Consider the following 20,656-nt stretch of genomic DNA (forward strand, 5'->3'; position numbering starts at 1 on the left):
TATATTGGTATAGCTGCACATAATCTAATGCATATAGTATTACATGTGCTGTTTGACCAGCACCATGGTAGCCATACACAAGGTAATTACAATACAACATTTCAAATGGTAGTGCAGGTGTGAGTACTACGATGAACTGTACACAACGAGGGATACAGCTCAGCCCATGCTAGCCTTGCATGCATCACACAAATATTTAAAACTCCAGGTGTCTTAGTGAACAAATGCTTTTAAGCATAAGTGACTGCATGTCCTCAAGAAAAGCAAAACAGCATTGTAATAAATACAATAACATTTATATTGCCTCACATGCATCATCCTCAGTGCAGATATTCAAGAATCTAGGTGTCTTAAGTGAACAGATTCTAAAGTTCAAGTGATGGCATGTCCTCAAGAAAAACAAAATGGCATGATAATGAGTATACTCTAGTACCATTTATAATTGCCTCCATGATAGAGTTACTACACAACACAGCATCAGGTTCACAGACTGAGGAGCCACTTGGTGTATTGTACTCAAAACTTGCAGCATCACACAAGTCAAGAGGGCAAACTGGGTTGGTTTCTAGCTCTCCTGATCTTGGTAATAAGGTTACTTATAAAGCATCTAAATATGACATGGTACTGTGTGCATGATATTTTAGTCAGATGTTTCATTGTAAAGAACAAGGGCATTTTTAATTTTTGTTGCCTTTTTTTTTTTTTTTTTTTTTCCCAGACTTTGAGAAATTTTCATACAAGCCAGAAGCATTTGCAGTTGAACTTAAAATGATAAGGATTGTTTTGTAATTAACCATTATGTTTTGGCAATGTTTGGTTTGACTGCTGTGAGTGCCAATGAGTAATTATTTACAAAGGCTTTCTGTTACTGAAGTTGAAATATTCAGCAGTTAAACATTCTAACATTTTTTCAGCATGAACTTTAAGATGAATTTGTGACTGAGTGCAGATATATTTCATCATAAAACTGTTTTGAGTCATTAAGAGTAATTTGTAAGAGCTTTATATATAAATATATATAAATATATATAAATATAGATAGTTAGATAGATTACAGTGAAACACTTACTGGCATATATTGGAAGACCACCCCATCAATGTCTTGATTTAGGTTCATTTTTTGTGGAAACATTTTGGTCAGTACAGTATTAGTATTTCCTTTGATGTGTTCAGAGTTTGTTTGAGAGTAATTGAACTCTTTCACCCTAATGATGTATTTTTCATTTTAGTCATCCTTGCTGTCAGACGATTTTACTCAGCTTAGATGCAACTTTTTGAATGTAGGGTTCACATACAGTACATACTTCATTAACCCCTTCATTATTAGACATATGTCTAAGGTGTATATAATCATTTAGTGGCAGCTAAATTGAAAAACAAAAATGCAACCATAATGAAAAGTATGCATTTATTACCAACATTTCTTTGATTGTTTATTGACGACCTAGAAATTGTGTAAAGAAAGTACCCTAAGTAATTAAACAATATTTGTTCTGTAAGAAAAAAAAAAAGATTGGGATGGTGAGCAAGAAAAGGCTGCAGTCCATTCAGCCCTTCAAACAGAGGACACCTTTTATATACTATAGTATATTACTTTTGTCGTCTCCGGTTGATGTTCTTCAGCTTAGGAGAGACATTTTCTTATGGGAGGGGTCAGTTGTAGCCTTTTTTAACCACTACAGTATGAAAGTCTTTCTTACATTAAGTACAATCATCTGGTGGTAGTGTGATCAATATGTGAAAGTGAATTATTGCTATGTTCCTCATGGGGCAATGTAGGATTGGATGATGGATGGATGGAATTATTGCTGAGAAGGGATTATTGCAGGACTTCAGCAGCCAACATTGGGTTAACTCCTAGAATCTGATGATTTACTATACATGTGCTGGTTTATTCCTGCTATCTTCGGATGAGTTTAATCAGCATTTGGGAGATCCCTTGTTGTGAAGCGGTTAATGCAGGCCGTATCTAACTCCTTCAGTTTATAGAATTTTCTTCTGTGCTTAAGAAAATCATTTGACAGTAGCAAGAAACAAATGCGGTAATTCCTTGAGCTGAAGTGATTAGCATACACATCATACAATACAGTGGTCTTATTTGTTCTGCAGAAATATACTGGAAAAAAAGACATGTACTGTAGAGCAGTTATTATTATTATTGTTACTGCCAGTATTTTTTATTTTTCATTTTTTAAAGCAGTCACTTGGTTCAGACTTAGATCGTAGTTTCTGCTCATCCTCTGTTCCTACTCCTGAGGGAAGATTTAGCCAGGGTTTCACACCAGACAAAAGAAATGTTTGCCAGTATTAAGATGATAATGTGAAGTTTTTGCCTGACTATATGAGGAACAGTTAGCAATGACACATATACTCATGCAACCTAGAAAATCTCCAAACCACCAACACAGGTCTTCATTTGGTGTGAAACCATAGCCATGATTTCCTTTCAGCCACGGATAGGGAGAGAGAGTGTGCAGGAACCATGGCACTGGACCGTACCTCTTATGACAGTAGTAGAAATAAATCCCTTGTGATAACTTTTTCCTTTATGTTATACTAATATACAAAAAATATTTAGTAATAAATGTATGGATTATAATATACTGTAAAATCTTGCAGGTTAAGTTGCAGTGATCAAGACATTGTTGGGATAGTTTCCTTGCCTCTGTCCCTCCACTTCTGGTTGGTAGTTGCTGCTGTTATGCTTAAACTCAGTGTCTGTGGGGTGGGCTGCAGGGAGGTGCTGCGAAATTCACATGTTCAGGCAGAATGAGAGTTGATGTTGGAGAGGGAGCATAAGGGAGAAGATGGCTGGGTCTTTAAGCATGAAAATACCACACAGTGACATGATTGAACTGATTAATGAATTTCTTCTTGAGTTTTACTGCACCTGGTGGTCCACTGGTTAAAACATTTTAGTTGGAATAATAGCCCTACCAACACATATGGGTTTGATACCTACTTTTTTGATCAAGCAGCACCACTGAGGAAAGTAGGCTACTCATCTACTTTTAAAGGTACTTGATAATGGTAGCCTAGCATCATGCCCCTATATCTTGAAGGGGTTAGTAAGAGCCAGTCCCATGTTACTGGTTTGGTGGTAACCGTTTTACCTTTCCAGCATCCAACTTGCAATGATTTTATTTCTCAGTGCTTTCATTTGAGTGTGTGGTGTTTTCCTGTTGTGTCATCATATGGTTAGGTATCCATTCCTAGATCTCAGTCTTGTCAATCCTTTTCAAAGCAACCAATCAAACGGAGATGTGATGTCCATGTGAAATGTTGGACTGTCAGGCTTGGAGGTGTGGTTGTGGAAGTGAATTTAACTGTGGAAAGTACTGGTATTTAAAAGAACTTGCCCAGTCAAGCAATGTCTAGGAAGGACAAAAATGATTTTGTTTTATTATGTATGCAAAGGTATGCAAATTGTTAGATGATTATATGGTAAAAAGAACTAAATTGGTGTAAAGAATTAATAATGATTGGTGAGTGATTTTCATGTTTGCTCATCATAGAGGATATGCATGAGTTGAGCCTTGAAAGCAGACAAATAACCAAGCTCAACCGACTGGACAGTAGAAAGTTTGATGATTTGTCAGGGAAAAGAAGCCTTGCTAGATGAGACACAAACCAGCTCACCTGTTTGGGTTCTTTTAGGTCCACACAATGCGGTGTATCAACCCTCTGGCTGTGGTAAGTTTTTGTGTGCTGAATAAAATTGTCTCAGCAGTTGGAATAAAACACAGTGTTCTGTATTCTTAGTCAAAGTGTTGATTATGGTGGTTTTTAGCTTTTTTGGTGCACTAGGTCTAGGTTTTCTTGGGTGTAGTAAAATCATTTGAAGTTAGCTAGAATAAAATACAAAATAAAATACAAAAAAGGTACATTTTGCAGCCAAAGGGTTAACAAGTAATGTTAGCATAGATTATCTCAGTCCCCTGAGCTAGCTTACAAAAATCAGGCAGTGCAAAATCTCTGAGTGGATCAGCAGAGCCAATATGGTGATAATGGATTGCATAAAACTACAAGGACACATGAGGGGAAATTTAGGCAGTTGGGGGAGGGAGGTCGTAGTGAGCTGTGAAGTTGTGGCTTCCTTGTGCTCTCGTAGTGGCAGTCAAGTTGCTTTAATTTTATTATTTTTTAACAGATCTACTGTATAAAGCTTTCTTATTGGCAGAGTAGCAGTATTGTATTTTGATATTCACAGACTGGACGACTGGAGATGACTGTTACTTTAAGATAAGATGTGCCAAAAAGTACATAAAAAAGAGACAGGCTTGTGTTTGGCTCTGGCTGCGTCCTGTTTGTTTGTAACGGCACACTTGACTTCTTTCTCTTTCCTTGTAAATGACAAGAAGCACATCTTTTGTAAAGATATACAGTAATAGTTTGAATTTTTGTAAACTTTATGGCTACTAGTTCAGCTGCCTAGTTCATTTTGTACCTTAATGGATAAATAGTGGGGTACCAACCCTTTACACATACTTGCAGTATATCCCTTTTTTTCTTTTTATACACATGATGAGCCATTTTGGCCTTGCTGTCAGATCAAGCACTAAAAACACCTAATCAGCTACCCACAAACTTCCAGAACATACACAAAATGGCTGGTCATGTGGTATCCAGCAATTGAGGAGTACTTAGTGGTGACGGGTCAGGGTAGTGGCTGCATCTTGTCCACTCGGGCCAATCTTACACTGTATGGTTGTTCAAATTACATTTACCATCAGTGATGATCACTTCACATGAAGTTTCCACTAGTTGTCATGTGTTAGACAATACATTTTAGAGATGGGTTGATATGCTGTGCATCCCACTCACTATTCAATTTGGTTATGTTATGAAACAGCCCAGTGAGGTGGACAAGGTGTTTGGTTGCAATGCTTCTTTGACAGTAATTTATCCTGAATAATCAGTGGAATATTTAAAAGATTTTTTTCACTGATGTAAGTTTTGTTTTATAATGCTATATGACAGCAGCATTAACCCCTTCACTTTGATGGTTCACTACTAACCTACGTAAGATCATCCTGTGGTAACCAGAATTTAAAAAAAAAAAAAATGCTGAAGGATTAAGGAAGGTTATATCTAATTCCTTCACACATGCACAAAAAAAACAAAAAAAAAACATGATGTTGAAGGAGTTAATATTGTACTATGGTTCTTTCTATACATGTCTGTTCCTTTCTAAGTACAGTATGCCCTTTAATATGTTACTTTTTTTTTTTTTCCCCTATTCTCCTCCCAAAGAAACTTTTTGTGTCTGTTCTTTACCCTGAACAGTTCTGTCACATAATTTTGCTTCATTCATTATACATCATTTTCCCTGTTTTGTATTCAAACTAGACTTTTTTTTTTTTTTTTTTTTTTTTTTTTTTAAAGATGAACTGTTGATCAGTGTAAACTGCTTAACTGCATTGGCGGATTATTAATACATTCTTTTATTGTAAGATGATTTCCTCAGTAAGTCAGGTGATATTCATGCAGTTTTTGAGCAAAGTCCTTTAGTTAAGTCACCTGCCTATCATTTTATTACCTTTTCCAGCAGATGTTACTAGTGACTGTGTGCATCAGTTTCCTTCCATGAAGAACCCTGAGTCCGGTACACCACAATCAGCCAAGCATATTTCATATATATTTTTATCTTAGTTCCTTAGTGCCTCTCACAATCTTAGCTGCACCTCCACCTTGCATTTGGATGGCTCACTGCCTCCTTGGTCACAGGTTGCCACAGGGCCAGTAGATCAAATGACACATATGAGTACAAGATAAAGTGTCATGTTAAAGACAACTTCATTGTATTCATTCCTGAAATTTTAGTGGCATGTGAGATGGACTACATCAAATCCATTTCTGCCAACATTTGAACATTTGGTAAGGGATGAAAGTATTTATGTTAATTATGAAGAAAATTGAGAAATTTAGTACTTTAGTTTAATATTATAGTATTCATGAATCTAACGATATTGTCATGTAAGCTTCATCCTTTTCCTCTTCTATGGTGGACATGTTAAAAGCATCATCTAGTGACTTTGATTTCTAAGAAGTTGAATGTTGTGACAAAAAATAGTACAGTACAGTCATTATTAAGTTTTCCTTTCATACAGTATGTTATGGTAAGTCAAACCAGTACAGCTTTACAACTTAAAGGATACATTAGTTGTAGAAATTTTGTAAAGCAGTACCTGTCTTCCTTATAAGTATTGCTTTGAGTGAGAGAATGAAGACATTTCCCAGCCCAATACTTGAGTGTGAAACTGAGGCCTTAATGCCCTGGTTAAGAGGAGGCAGCAGCCCAGCTCCAAATGCCAGAAATATAGGACTTATACTGTAACTGCACATTGCACCTGTAAATTATATTTTGCACCACATTAACCTTTGTACAGTCAGCAGCAGCACCAGTGATCCTGGAAATTTTTTTCCTAATGTTTGATGGGTGAATTTAAATTTTACAGAATGTGTAACAAGTAATATACCTGTGTTTTGTTTTTCCAGGATCACTCTGCTAAACAGGTTCCTGCTGCAAAAAACTCTGAATACTTGTATTTAGATATTTATACCTTATAATGTCAAGAAAATATATACTAACAACTTGGAAATAAAGTGATTCAGGGTATGATATTTCGCTTTTACTGACACTGTTTTGTACAGCAGAGTGGAGGGTTACTGAGAAGTGTAAATGATTAGTGCATGTAGGGGTTTGATGGGTTATCAAGTGTAGCTTAGTAAAGGACAGTTCATCCACTTTATTTTATTTATTTATTTTTCTTTTTGTCATATTGCAGTCTGTTTTCTTTGGATCATTGGCAGAATAAGACAACAGTTTGGCTCTACATCCTTTTCATAACACTTTTTCATGACTAGTACCATATTCTGTCAGCCTCTTGTTGCAATTCAGCATTCTGGATGAAGGGATGGCCATTTTACCCAAGTTAAAATGAACTGAGTATAGTAGTTACCTGCAGTCAAACAGCCATAACCTTCTAGCCTGATGATGACAGCTGTCCCTCTAAACTTCATGCTACAGCACCTCCATGCATCTTTAAAGGGAAAAAAATTATCTGAATGATAATGATGATATAATTGTTTGTAGGTCTGTCCTGCCTACTAATATAAGGCTGTTATTATCTTTACTTGTTCTAAAGAAACATTGTACTGTAGTGGTAACTGTCCACTGGCTAGGTCTGTACATATAATTGGCTGGGTCTGACCGTGGCAATGCAGAGTGAGTTTTCCTCCATTTTAACCTTCAAACATTGACATAAATCTTAACTATGTTATTCATGCCATCACTAGACAGTTGTATTCAGATTAGGAATGGTGTCTTGTCATTTAAGGGTTAAGTTGTCTAATTTCTTGGCAAGTCTGTACAGTTGCTGCATGAGCTACTGATGTTCTTCCAGATGACCAGAGCTTTTAGACATCATGACATCCCACTGAAGGGCAACTGCATGAAGCTAACATGGGTTCTGTCTACTGAGTTTTGTGTAGTGGGTTTGTTTAAGCCTGAAAACTAGGCCACTCCAGCAACATGAATATTGTCAGGATGCATGAAATTCAGTAAGCTATAGGTAAGAATGATGTTCCTTGGTTCCCTGTCAAACTTACCCCCTAGTCTGACCACATTTTTCCATCTGAATGATTCCCATGTTCTGGTACATCTGGTAGTCAGTAATTACCTGGGAAGTTTCATACTTCTGTTGCTGTTAAATGAACAAAATTTAAAAAGTACAATATACATTATGTCATGGAAAACAATACTGTAAAGTACTAGTGAAGACTACCCGTTAGACACAATGTGTGTATACTAACTTAGAGTTTGCTGTTTGATGTGTACAATATACCCTCTTAAAAATTATTTGCCACCCTTGTGATGTGATACAATATGACACAGAGACAAAACATTCTGAATTAACAACACTGCCAAGTGAATGCAGTTTCATTTCTGCAGATAATTTCAAAACTTATCACACCCTGGGGTGCTAAATAATTTTTTAGTGGCTGTACATCAATAAGCAGATCACAGGTGAAGTGTAATGCTTACTTACTTTTTCAGTACTGTAAGTCAGCAGAAGATGCAAGATGTGGCATACAGTAAAAAAAAAAAAATTCCTTCCTACTCATTACAAAATTATCAGGAAATGGTTAGTCACTGGCTGCTCACTGCCCAGAAGTAAAACTGAGGTTTTTAAGTTCATTTACAATTTATCCAGCTCTGCTTGATGCGTGTAGCTGGCTGTGAGTGGGCAAGAACTGTTGACTGTAAGTATAAAAATTACAGGCAACCCATTTCGCTCCTACCACAGTGCCACCACTCACACCAGAACAACCAAATTCTCCTCATTCTCATACTTTGCCTATTAATGACCTTTGCAATGGACACAGCACATAAATTTCATTCTCACACCTCAGACAATTCTTTATCATAACATCAAGAAGTTAACTCAGGGTGACCAGTAATGAAGTGGTTGGGTTTTGTGAGATCATCAAGGTCATATCTATGTGGGCTGGGTGCCCATACCACCACCCACTGAATTTGGAGAGCTTTGTGTTAGCCCAATGGACAGAGTCATCTGAGTTGCCCAAAATAAACTACTGTACTGTATAGGTTTTTATGAACTCAATATTGTAACAGCTAAATTGTCACCATCATTAAAGTTTCAATTATGAATGCTACAAAAGCATTAATTGGTTGTAGGTGGTGACAACCATCATCCACTGGCTTGATGTAGTGCTTCCTACTTCTTACACCTTTCACTCTTTTCTGTGTCTGCTTTCTTCTCTCTCTATTTCGTTCATCCTTCCTGTCACTTTTTATTACTCTTCTTTCCACTTCAGGTGACTCTTCACCTGATAATTCACTGTAACCCAGGAAACTATTTATGATGCTAGGTGGTAACCATATAACCAAATAACAGTGTGAAGTGGGGTCTACTACTGTACAGTACCCCTATTAACTGAATGGAGAGCCACAAATGCAGCAGCATCTCGGGAATTAAGCCTCCACACACTTCCCCATGCCTTGCTGTTGTGAGCAAGGAGCATCATTCACTGCAAGTGATGACCCTGCAGGGTTGGTTACTTGCCTGTGGTTTATGGGTCCCCCTTTCCTGAGACTGGGGTTACTCAGCAACAACAACAACACAGTTATCAATATACAGTGTTAAGAACTATTCAGAGAGAAATACCAAGAGATATTGTGCCTAACAAGACATAAAGACAAGTGACAAGGGACATGGCTTGACAGTGATTTTTATGCGTAATTTCTTCAGGCAAATGCCAGCGAAGTTGTGTACTGCTATGAGGCGGCAATGAACGTTGGCAAACTTAAGACTAGAATGATGACTGTGAACTATAATGGATGTTCAGTGATAGTGACCTTCAATGAAGTTAAGACTAGGATGCATAATAGTAAGCCACTCTGCAGCTGCCTCGCCAGTGTTTGGTTCTGCAGATAGGGAAAAAGGGTCCAATACTGTATGCAAAGAGGAACCTTGATGATATAGAATGAGATAGGAATGGTTGTCAACATCTCTGAATGCTGTACCAGAATCACAAAATCACCCATGCAGTGGCATAAACAGAGGGGTGGCCAGTGCTACCCTGAAATATACTTGGCCACCCCAAATGGGTATGGGAATACACCTTTGGACCCCCAAAATAATACTCCTATGGCCACTCCGTTTAAGTTCCTGCCCACGCCCCTGCACCCAAGTAGAGTATTAGTCAACAGGAACACACCCACACTCAAACACAAAACACAGAGTGGAGAAACATGAGTTTAAAAGATCTACATTAGTTTACTGTGAGATCAATATCAACAGACAGATTTTAGAAAACATAACCACTGCTGGTTGGAAGTTGCATGCTCACTTAAAGGAGGGAATGTGCCAAAGTGGGTTGACAAGAAAAAGGAGATAGGCTTATATTTTGTTTCCACAATACTGACCAATAATACACTGGTCAGAGGATGGTAAGAGAGGTATGGGAGGCATGAGTGAGTGAAATGGGAGTGTGAAATGTGGCAGTGACCAAGGCTGAGATGAATACAGTGTGAAATGTGGCAGTGACCACGGCTGAGATGAATATACTGTAATTTAAAGGAGCTCATTCAAGAAAGGTGGAAGTGATAAAGCTGATGAAAAATTGCTAGCACACAAGCAGCAGCTTTGTCACAGATGGAAAAGCAGAATAGGGGCGATAGGAAACTACAGCACTGAGGGAGGAAGAGGAGGACTGTCAGTGGATGGGGTAAATTGGCCGAGTTAAGTAATGAGGCTCGAGGATTAACCAGCACCTCTGATCCACCATTAATATACCAACGATAACCATGGTAGAAAGTAAGACAAGTACACAACACAATGTATTCCCGATTGGCCCTATAAAGGGTTTCAGTCTGAGGGTTATAGTTGGGTTTAATTGCTCCCCTAATGCCACTTATGGGCAATTTCTCATTCTTGGCTTAAACATTTGGACTGAAAGCCAACCCCAAGGCCTGTACGCTCTTGATGGGGCAATAATGGATGAAACTAACTTGACCGCATTTTACATAAGAGGCTATTTTTAAGTGGTGTGGGTGAAGAAATAAGATGACAAAGTAAGTAGATGGAAATGCATAAACAAAGTGAATAAAATTATAAATGAAAATATAAATAAAAAAATAGAGTTCGTGCCAATCCGAAGGCATCCCCACGCAACGACGCCGAGGCCGAGCTCAATACAAAAGAAGAACGCTAGTGACTCGTGGCTGTGGTGTCGTAGCTCTCAATCGTCTGTTCCTGTGGCTATTTAGGACTCTTGACTGTAGACATCGTGGTTTACACATTCCAGGTGAGTCTAAGGTGACCATTGCCTATATAGTTTCCATGTGTAGTTTGTTGATAAGAATGGTGGTGACTCTGGGAGCAATGTGGTGGTAATTCTAGCTCCCAGTCTTATGTTCCTGTGGCTGTTTTGGACTCGACTGCAGATATCGTGGTTTGCACGTTCCAGGTGAGTCTAGGTGACCAGTGGCATGTAGCTTTGTCACATGTAGTCTATATGTTAAGAACTTTGCAGTCCAGAAGCCTGCAGTTTACAAGGTGCATGCAGTATACAAGGTGCTCAAGATGGTCTTTCATATCCTTGACCGCCTAGTGAAATACAACCGCAAGCAATCCAGCGTGGCCACACTAGTGAGCAGTCACGGACAGCACGCCCATCCTCGTCTACCACATTTTTGCAATACAGACAATCCTTTTATTCAAGCAAAGATATTTGGTTGTGACTGAAGTGGCCGGTATTATTTTCCAAGTTGCCAATATGCAGTTCGGGGATATTAACACCATAAACACATAATATATTACCTAAGAATGATAATGAACCCCGTTAATCCCATTCGGAAATCAGTATGTACGGAGATAATGAATTTAATTATAATTTCCCTGCAAACCATACCGTGGATCTTGGCCAGTGTGTAAAAAATATGTGCGTTTGTATGTGTGTTTATCCTTTTGTCGACTCCACATATGTCTGCTAGGTCTGTTTCAGCCACTCATAAGCATACTTTATGTCACATGATTTTATTCTACCAATCAGTTTGAAGTGCGGTCTTTGATTCTTTCTGGGACGGTGGAACATTCAAATCCTTCTTGCTCTGGCTTCCGATGAGGTAGGACGTAATCTGAGCACCGGGTGTGATATTGATTACTTACGTGTTATTAACCGTTTCCACTTGGAACCAGAGGAAGCCTTTGAGTTATTGAGAAAGCACGGTGTATTTTTTCTGGTATTTTTTGATGACATTTGAGTGATTTTGACCTTCATTTTTGTCGGAAATGCTTCATATTGCCTCTTTTCCAATCATGAACTTTGACTGGACGAGGAGGTGAAATGAAGCATTAACAGCAGAAAATGAAGGCAAAAATCATTCAACTCGCATCAAAAGGCATCAGAAAAATATACTGCACAACCTGGACCGTTGTATCTCTAGGGTAAGCAGTCCACTGCAGCACGTTAGGTTAGGTTAGGTTAGATTTTGTTAGTTTAGGTCTGTTTGGTTAGATAAACCAGTTGTGCAGTATATTTTTCTGGTGTTTTTATTAATGTGATTTTAGTGATTTTTGCCTTCGTTTTTTTGTCGGTTAGGTTTGTTTGGTTAGGTTAACTGATTGTGCAGTATATTTTTTTTGGTGGTTTTTGATGTGATTTGAGTGATTTTTGCTTTCATTTTCTGTCCGTTAGGTTTAGGTCAGTTTGGTTAGGTTAGTTCGGTCTGTTTGTTTAGGTTAACTGGTTGTGCGGTACCAGTATATTTTTGTGGTGGTTTTTGATGCGATTTGAGTGATTTTTGCCTTTGTTTTCTGTTGAAAATGCTTCATTTCGCCTCCTTATTCAGTCAAAGTTAATTATTGTAAAAGAGGCAAAATGAAGCATTTCTGACAAAAGTGAAGGTCAAAATCACTCAAATCTCATCAAAAACTACCTGAAAAATATACTGCACAACCTGGGGGGTGTATTGGCAACTTGTAAAAATTTACTAAGTGGCCATACTCTCAGGTTCAGTGGATTCACATCCAGTTGAGCTTGGGGTTGTAAGAACAGAAACATATTTTATACAGCACATGCTTCACCAACTTTTTGTGTGTTCTTCCGTGCTAGTTATGCCATTACGGCCATCATTTTCATCTGAAATGACATTTACCTGGTTTAAGTTTACATCATTTTCATCTGAAATGACATTTACCTGGTTTAAGTTTACAAGTCCACTCTCAAAAACTTTCAAAAATAGTTGCAATAGGTGGCTTTTGGTAATCAGAGCATTTTTTTTTTTTCTGCACTTTCCTCCGGAAATATGAAATAAAGTTTACAAATATCATTAAATCTTTACCAAACAGGTACAGCCATTCCATTTTATCTATTGCTTAATTCTTTACCAGATGGGGACAGCCTTTCCCTGTTTTCTATTGAAGTGAGTCTTTCACAGATTACTTGTTATTTTTCCAGGATTACCACAGCTGCTGGGCATTTTTTTGAATTAACCTTTGAAAACCAAAAATGAGGATTTAGAAAAATTACCGTACCAAATTAGCATTAACATATGTGCATGATGTACAGGTGATGTTGGTAATTGTGCCAGCTGATGGTGATGGTGACAGCAGTCCTTCTACATACCATATTTGTTTGGGAGTGGTTCAGTTCCATCAGATGAAAACAAACCAGCTAATGTTTCTTTCTTATTTGCAGGAGGTAAGTTAACTTCAGACAAAATCGTTGAATGTGGTATCAAGATAGTAAGGTCAACCCAGCTGTGTGGAGGCATGCCTTATGTTCCAAGATTGGTAATGTGTTAAAGCTGCATCCTTTTACTCTAACTTTGCCTAAAATTACTATGTTAGTCTCGAAGAAGTGCTGTGGGAAAGGTTTAACTTCGGCTCATAATTACCATCTTTGAATCTTAAGCATTTAGATATGACAGTAATTAAAATTGGTGATGCTAGTCATGAAGTGCTGTGGAAAAATATAAAGCCATTGTTGTCATATATATATATTGCTATGAGTTGTTTTGGCAGGGGGGGACAGACGGATATGGAGGTGTTGGTGTGATGGTTGCAGAGAAACGGGTGGAATATGTTATGAATGTTTTGAGAGTAAGCGATAGGATATTGATAGTGAAAATTCTGTTGGGAAGAAAGATAGCTGCGATTATATCGGCATATGCTCCACAGGCAGGATTGGATGAATCAGAGAAAGATAGATTTTGGAATGATTTAATACGTGTATTGGGTGGTATGCGGGATGATGAGATAGTGATTTTGGGAGGGGATTTAAATGGTCATGTAGGTGAAGCAGCACAAGGTTATGAAGGAGTGCATGGGGGATGTGCGTATGGTCTAAGGAATGCAGAAGGGGAAAGGATACTCGAGTTTGGGGAGGCAACGGACATGATTGTGTGCAACACATATTTTAGGAAAAGAGACAGTAGGTTAATTACGTATGAGTCTGGGGGAAATAGCAGTCAGATAGATTATTTTCTGGTTAGGAAGGCCGATAGGAGGTTAGTGAGGGATGTTAAAGTTATAGGAAGTGAGGAGTGTGTGCAGCAGCACAAACTATTGATTTGTGATATGGTGCTTAAAGAACAAGTGATGAAAAAGAGGACTTATGTACCTAGGAGGAAAATATGGAAGCTGAAAAACCAAGTAGTAAGGGATGCCTTCTATAGCGAGTTGAGGAGAGTGGTGGCTGAACAGGGAGCTGTAGACAGAGGCGTTAATGAACAGTACAGAGCCCTCAAGAACAATTTCTTGATAGTTACTGACGTAACATGTGGCTGGACAAGAGGACCACCAAGACATAAAGTAACTTGGTGGTGGGATGAGGGTGTAGAAGCTGCAATTAAGGAGAAAAGAAGGCTTTTCCGGGAATGGAAGAAGGGTGGTAGCAAAGAGGAATATTTGGCTGCCAAGTGTAGGGCTAGAAGAGAGGTATACAGGGCAAAGTCCGAGTCACAGAGACAATTACTTGATAACCTAAATCATGGGGAAAGGAAAAATATATTTAGGGTGGCAGGTCAGGTGAAGAGGGATAATCGGGATATCATAGGTGAGCAGTGTGTGAAGAATGATGAAGGAAGGGTAGTGGTGAACAGCGAGGATATTAAAGATGCATGGAGAGAGCATTATAATCGGTTGTTGAATGAGGAGTTTGACTGGGACAGGGAAGGTTTGGAGCCAGCAGATCCAGTGTCTGGCCCTTGGCCTTTGATTGATACTGCTACTGTGAGTGAGGCAATAGGCAGGATGAGGGTGGGGAAGGCAGCAGGTGTGTCTGGGTTGACTGCCAAAATGTTGAAGGCCTCAGGCGATATAGGGGTGAGTTTAGTCACTGACCTGATAAATAGGATTATTTATGAGTGTGTTGTCCCAGATGATTGGCTGGAGAGTGTAATTGTAAATGTGTATAAAGGAAAGGGTGATGCCCTGGAAAGAGGAAATTATAGAGGTATAAAGCTCTTAGATCAGATAATGAAGGTAATGGAGAGAGTTTTAGAAGGTATGATTAGAGAAAGAGTGAATATTGATGAGATGCAGTTTGGGTTTATGCCAGGTAGGGGGACCACTGATGCCATATTCATTGTTCGACAGCTTCAGGAAAAATATATTGGTAGGAGAAGGGATCTTTATTTTGTTTTTGTTGATTTGGAAAAGGCCTTTGACAGATTCCCTAGAGAGGTGGTGAAGTGGGCAATGAGAAAGCTTGGCTTGGAGGAGTGGCTGGTTAGGGTGGTTATGGCCATGTATGTGGGTGCTCACACCCAGGTGAGAGTGAATGGAGATTTGAGTGATGAGTTTTCCGTGAATATTGGTGTGCATCAGGGGTCAGTCTTGAGTCCCATGTTGTTTATCATGGTACTTGAAGCCCTTTCACGTGACTTTAGAAACGGACTCCCGTGGGAGTTGTTGTATGCTGATGATTTGTTGTTGATTGCAGAGAATGAAAGGGAGGCGGAGGAAAGGTTTAGGAAGTGGAGAGATGGTATGGGGCAAAAGGGTTTAAGGGTAAATGCAGATAAAACAAAAGTGATGATATCTAGGGTTGGTGGCGGTACTGTCAAAGACGAGGGAGAGTGGCCATGTGCAGTTTGCCACAAGGGCGTGGGAAGTAATTCCATCTTGTGCGGTGTGTGTGATAAATGGGTGCATAAGAGATGTAGTGGTATCAGAGGTAGACTGCGAGATAATGCTGATTTTATGTGTACGGCATGCCGGGGTGAGCAGGTGGAGATTGTCAGACGTGAAAGGATTGAACTTGCTGGTGAATCTCTTGAGTGTGTGGAAGAGTTTTGTTATTTGGGAGACATGTTGTGTGCTGGAGGTGGGGCTGGGGCTAGCTCTGTGGCTAGGGTGAGAAGTGGTTGGAAGAAGTTCAGGGAGCTCTTGCCTCTCCTGACATTGAGAGGGCTCTCCCTACGTGCTAAGGGGTCTTTGTATGCAGCATGTGTTAGGAGTGTAATGCTGTATGGCAGTGAGACCTGGGCAGTGAAGGAGGAAGATATTCGCCATCTCAGACGTACAGAAACGACAATGATTAAGTGGATGTGCAGTGCGTCCCTGCATCCAATGCCTGGAGGGGCTGGGTTTACAATGGAAGAGTTGAGAGGTAGGATGGGACTGGAGTGTATTGGTGTTGTGATGAGGAGAGGTAGATTGAGGTGGTTTGGACTTGTGGAGAGGATGGGGGATGATAATTGGGTGAAGAAGGTGAGAAGTGTTAATATTGGGGGTGGGGTTATGAGGGGTAGACCGAGAAAGACATGGGACGAGGTCATAAAGTGTGACCTTAGGGTTAAGGGACTGAACAGGGAGGCTGCAATGGATCGTGCAGCGTGGAGAGCCGCCATTAGGTGACCAAGGCCGACACATGCAAGCATGTTGGAGCCTTTAAAAATGAAAACAATATATATATATGTATATATACATCTGTAGTGGTGTGTACAGAAAGTCCTTGTTTATGTGCAAGTTACAGAGAAATGCTGTGGAAAGTTGGTGAAAGAACAATACAGTAGTTGTACATAAAGTCCTTGTTTACCTCCCCCCCCCCCTTTCCCAAGTAGGTCACTCATTTTGTCCCCAGGCTCGTTTTTATGCTAGTCATGAAGTGATGAATTATTTTATCCCCAGGCTTATCAGTGCATGAACATGGTGGTCTGCAGACTGAATTTGCCCGTTACCTGTAGTCCACCATCATCCTTTGGGAGGATAGGGAGGTATATGATTAGTAACCAAGGAGACTAATGAAGGCAACCCTCTCCAGTGCCCATAAAGTGGGTTAATATGATTAGTAATGGAGGAGACACCTGTAGTCCATCAATATCTTTAGGGAGGATAGGGAAGGAACTGAGGGATGTTTTAATTAATGGGATTGTAAATTGAGGGACTAGTTGTTGATCAACCCCAGCCTATCTGGCCAAGCAAACCCATCAACCACAGGCAAGAGACAGCCCCTTGCAGGGCCCCTGCATGCGGTGAACCAATGTTCCCTTGTGGTTAACAGTGCCCTTCAACAATGAGATGTGGGGAATAATGTGGAGGTTTGGTTGCTGGATAGATGCTGCATTTGCATCTCCACTCAGTTAATATGGGTACCATAGTAGGCTCCACGTCACCCCATTATCTGGTTATATGGTTACCAACCAGCATTGTAAATGGTTTCCTGGGTTGCAGGAAAACATTAAGCTTGTCACCCGGTGTAGAACCACCTGAAGTGGAAAGATTACGAATAAAAAGTGACTGGAAGAAAAGGGAGAAATTGGGAGAGAGGACAGAAACAGAATGACAGGTGAAGTAAGTAGGCAGTACTACAGGGCAACCTTGAAAATGTGAACCTCGAAAGTTTGGAAACATCCAAAGTTCAAACACCATAATTTATGAAACTTGTAATTTTTATTTCCCAAAATTAGCTCACAAATGACCACAGACTCTAGCATAAAAAATTGCCAGCTATACTTATTTGATACTGATGACCCTACTGTAAAGCGTTTGGTGACTCATTAAAAGTTTCCTTTCCTCCATGTGGTCAAGACACTCTGTATTCTTTGATTCAGTTTTATCATGCTCAGATTTCATTATAATTTTGGCATTGTTTTATCATACTCAAATTTCACCATAATTTTGGCTTCATAAAGGTGCCCTACCTTTACCAATTAGTGAAACAAAAAAATGCAACATAATGCAGCCACAAGTACGTGTGTGTGTGTGTGTGTGTGGTGGAATGATTTAGGTTATGGAAACGACCATGACAAAAAATTGAAAGTACTCAGTTCTGTACCAACTAAGAGAAACTAACTCTTTGCAGGTGTTCTCAAATACAGTGGTGGTGTTAAACATAGTAGTATATATGACATTACAAAGCTGGGAGATAAGATTTAAGTTTTGTTGGTTGAAATTATGGTAAATATTCCTTATCCACACACCACCAGGGAACACCACTTATCAGACATCATCAGCTAAGGAACTTCACTCACTTTTTTTTTGGTAGTAGGCAGCAGTCTCCTAATATAATTCTCTTAGATGATATGCATCACTGTTAAACCACTGTGCAATCGATATTTGAGTAGATATAAACCTCCATCACGTTTTTTGACGTTTCACACACACACACACACACGTATTACATCACTATTATTACATCACTATTTGAGATTTCAGTATTCCTGCAAGATTATAGCAATAGACTTGCAAAAGTGTACATTATCTTAAAATACATCCTAAATAAAATAAACTAAGCATTCTGTAAGTGAGGAATGCACAGTATGTGAAGAAAAGTGTAGCATCACACCACATTTGTCAAGCAGTAATATAAACAGTCAGCTGATCACCCGCTATGCAATGCAAGGCGGTGGTCATAATCTCTCTTTCTATAGCCAGATGCCATAATCCCAGAAAGAGTGGTTATTTGACTTTTAGTTAGTTTTACAGGGAGAGGCACTAACCCTCTGCCATCCCACTTGGCAATGTAGGGAACACACATGGGCTGGTTGTATGATTGCCACCCAGCATTGTAAATGGTTTTCTGGCATACAGGAAACCATTAGGCTTTTCACTCATGTAAAACCACCAGAAAAGAAAGAAGAGTACTAAAATGTGACAGGAAAGATTGGAGAAATAGGTTGAGAGGAGGGCAGTCATGGAAAAAGAATGATAAAGGTGAAGGAAGAAGTAGGCAGCACTTCATTGAGTGGATGATAGTTGCTGAAAGATGTAAATATGCACAATACTATAGTTGTTTTATGTAAATAAATGAAAGCAAAATTATTGTCCCTTACAACATACTGCTTGATGTTAAATATGAATACAGCGCAAAGTATTTTAGAACATGTAGGCATACAGATGAGGAAAGATAAATGTGCAAAAAAGAAATACTTCATGGTTTGCAATGAGTATTTTACTGACAATTATCATTACCTTGAGTTGAGAGATAAAATATAACTGGTAGTGTTTTAAACTGAAAAACAGGATGCTTGCATGCATCAGCCTTGGTCACCAAATGGTGGCTCTCCATGCTGCTGGATGGATTGAAAAAAATGCATTATTTGAATTCATACTAGATTACACCCTTCTAAAGTTCTCAGTCATTTTTAAAATTTAAACAGTTTCAGCCCAAGGAGTTTGAAGTTGGTAAGGTTGACTGTACTGTAGTCTCAGTCTTTTATTACAGCTCTTGTTTTCAGCATGGAAGGATGGCAAATTTAGGTTAATTAAAAATAAAAGGAGTTTAGGTAATGTAAAAGTGTAAAATTCAGCTTTACACTACCTTTTTGTTGGCATATAGGGCTGCAGTTCAAGCTCTTTTATGGTCCTGAAGGGCACAGATCTTAATAAGTCATGGTTTCCTTATGCATATCTTCGTTTGTTTGCTTATAAAGACTCCAACATCCATGCGTCGGCATTGGTCACCTGATAGCAACTCTCCGCGCTGCTCGATTTCTTGCAGCCATTCTGATCAGTCGCTTATCCCTGGTGTCATGCTGATGTCCTTTGTGTGTGTGTGTGTGTGTGTGTGTGTGTGTGTGTGTGTGTGTGTTTGTGTATCTGTCGCAAGCGTAAACATAGCACATTGCTGTTAGTTATTGAGTTTTAAGGCTCCTAGGTGCATGGTTAGGTTTCACTTAAAGGAATTTTCACTAGAATTCCCCTTTCATTGTCATTTTACCAAGTATTGCTTGAAGGTAATTATATGGTAAGTCTCATGTATAGTTCACAACATTGACTTAGCAGTGGTTTTTGTCCATTTTCAACGTATTTCCCATAGGTGACTTGTGATTAAGACAGTGCTGTGACTTTATACCCTTTTTGTAACTTTTCTTTTTGTGAGAAGCACCTTAAACTAGTGTTACTTTCTTACACAGTAACAGCTCATCGCCAGAAGAAGAGCACAGTATTTTACTGTGGGTTTGTTCTCACCCTTAACACTTCCCATAGTCACAAGCATCATTGATTACAGATCATTGTCAGATTAAAAGTGTACTGTACTTTACTATAGGTCTGATCTCATAGCATTTCCAGTAGTCTCTAGCACCATATGTTGCAGGTCATTGGCAGAATGAGACATTTTTTTATTACTTTTACCTTACTATAGAGTTAATCTGTTGTCACAGCTTACCTTTCAAGATGGAGAGATGGCAGTTTTAGACATGGTTATTGGGGAGAGCGTAGATATAGCCTTTCAATGCACCAGCACTTCACTCTGTGAGAGCCAACAGCCAAATGATTTGCCTGACTCATTGCAGACTCAGGTTTGAAGCTTCACCCATTCTTATTTCCATGTCACTTAAGCATAATCCCCCTATAAAGTAGCCACTCTGAACGGAGATTCATTTTACTTGAAGCATCAGATCAGTTTCATCAGCCAATATCTCTTTCCTTTCTAGATATCTCCATATTTACTGTCGGTTTCAGAGGCCATGTCGCATCGTTTTTTGAGAATAACGTAGTAAGTAACAGTTGGATCAGTATGATATTTGGCCACAGTGTGTTTCATACCCTGCGGTAATTTTTGGCAGCATAGTGGAGTACGTAAATGAAATAATTAAGGCAGTTGTCCTTGAGAAATGAGGCTGAATGTCAAAATGAAGGACAGGGATACGAATGATACTACGGAAACGTAGTACCAG

This window comes from Coenobita brevimanus, chromosome 72 (genome assembly GCF_032717465.1).
Source record: "Coenobita brevimanus isolate Jiangsu-jjx chromosome 72, ASM3271746v2, whole genome shotgun sequence".
NCBI lineage: Eukaryota > Metazoa > Arthropoda > Malacostraca > Decapoda > Coenobitidae > Coenobita > Coenobita brevimanus.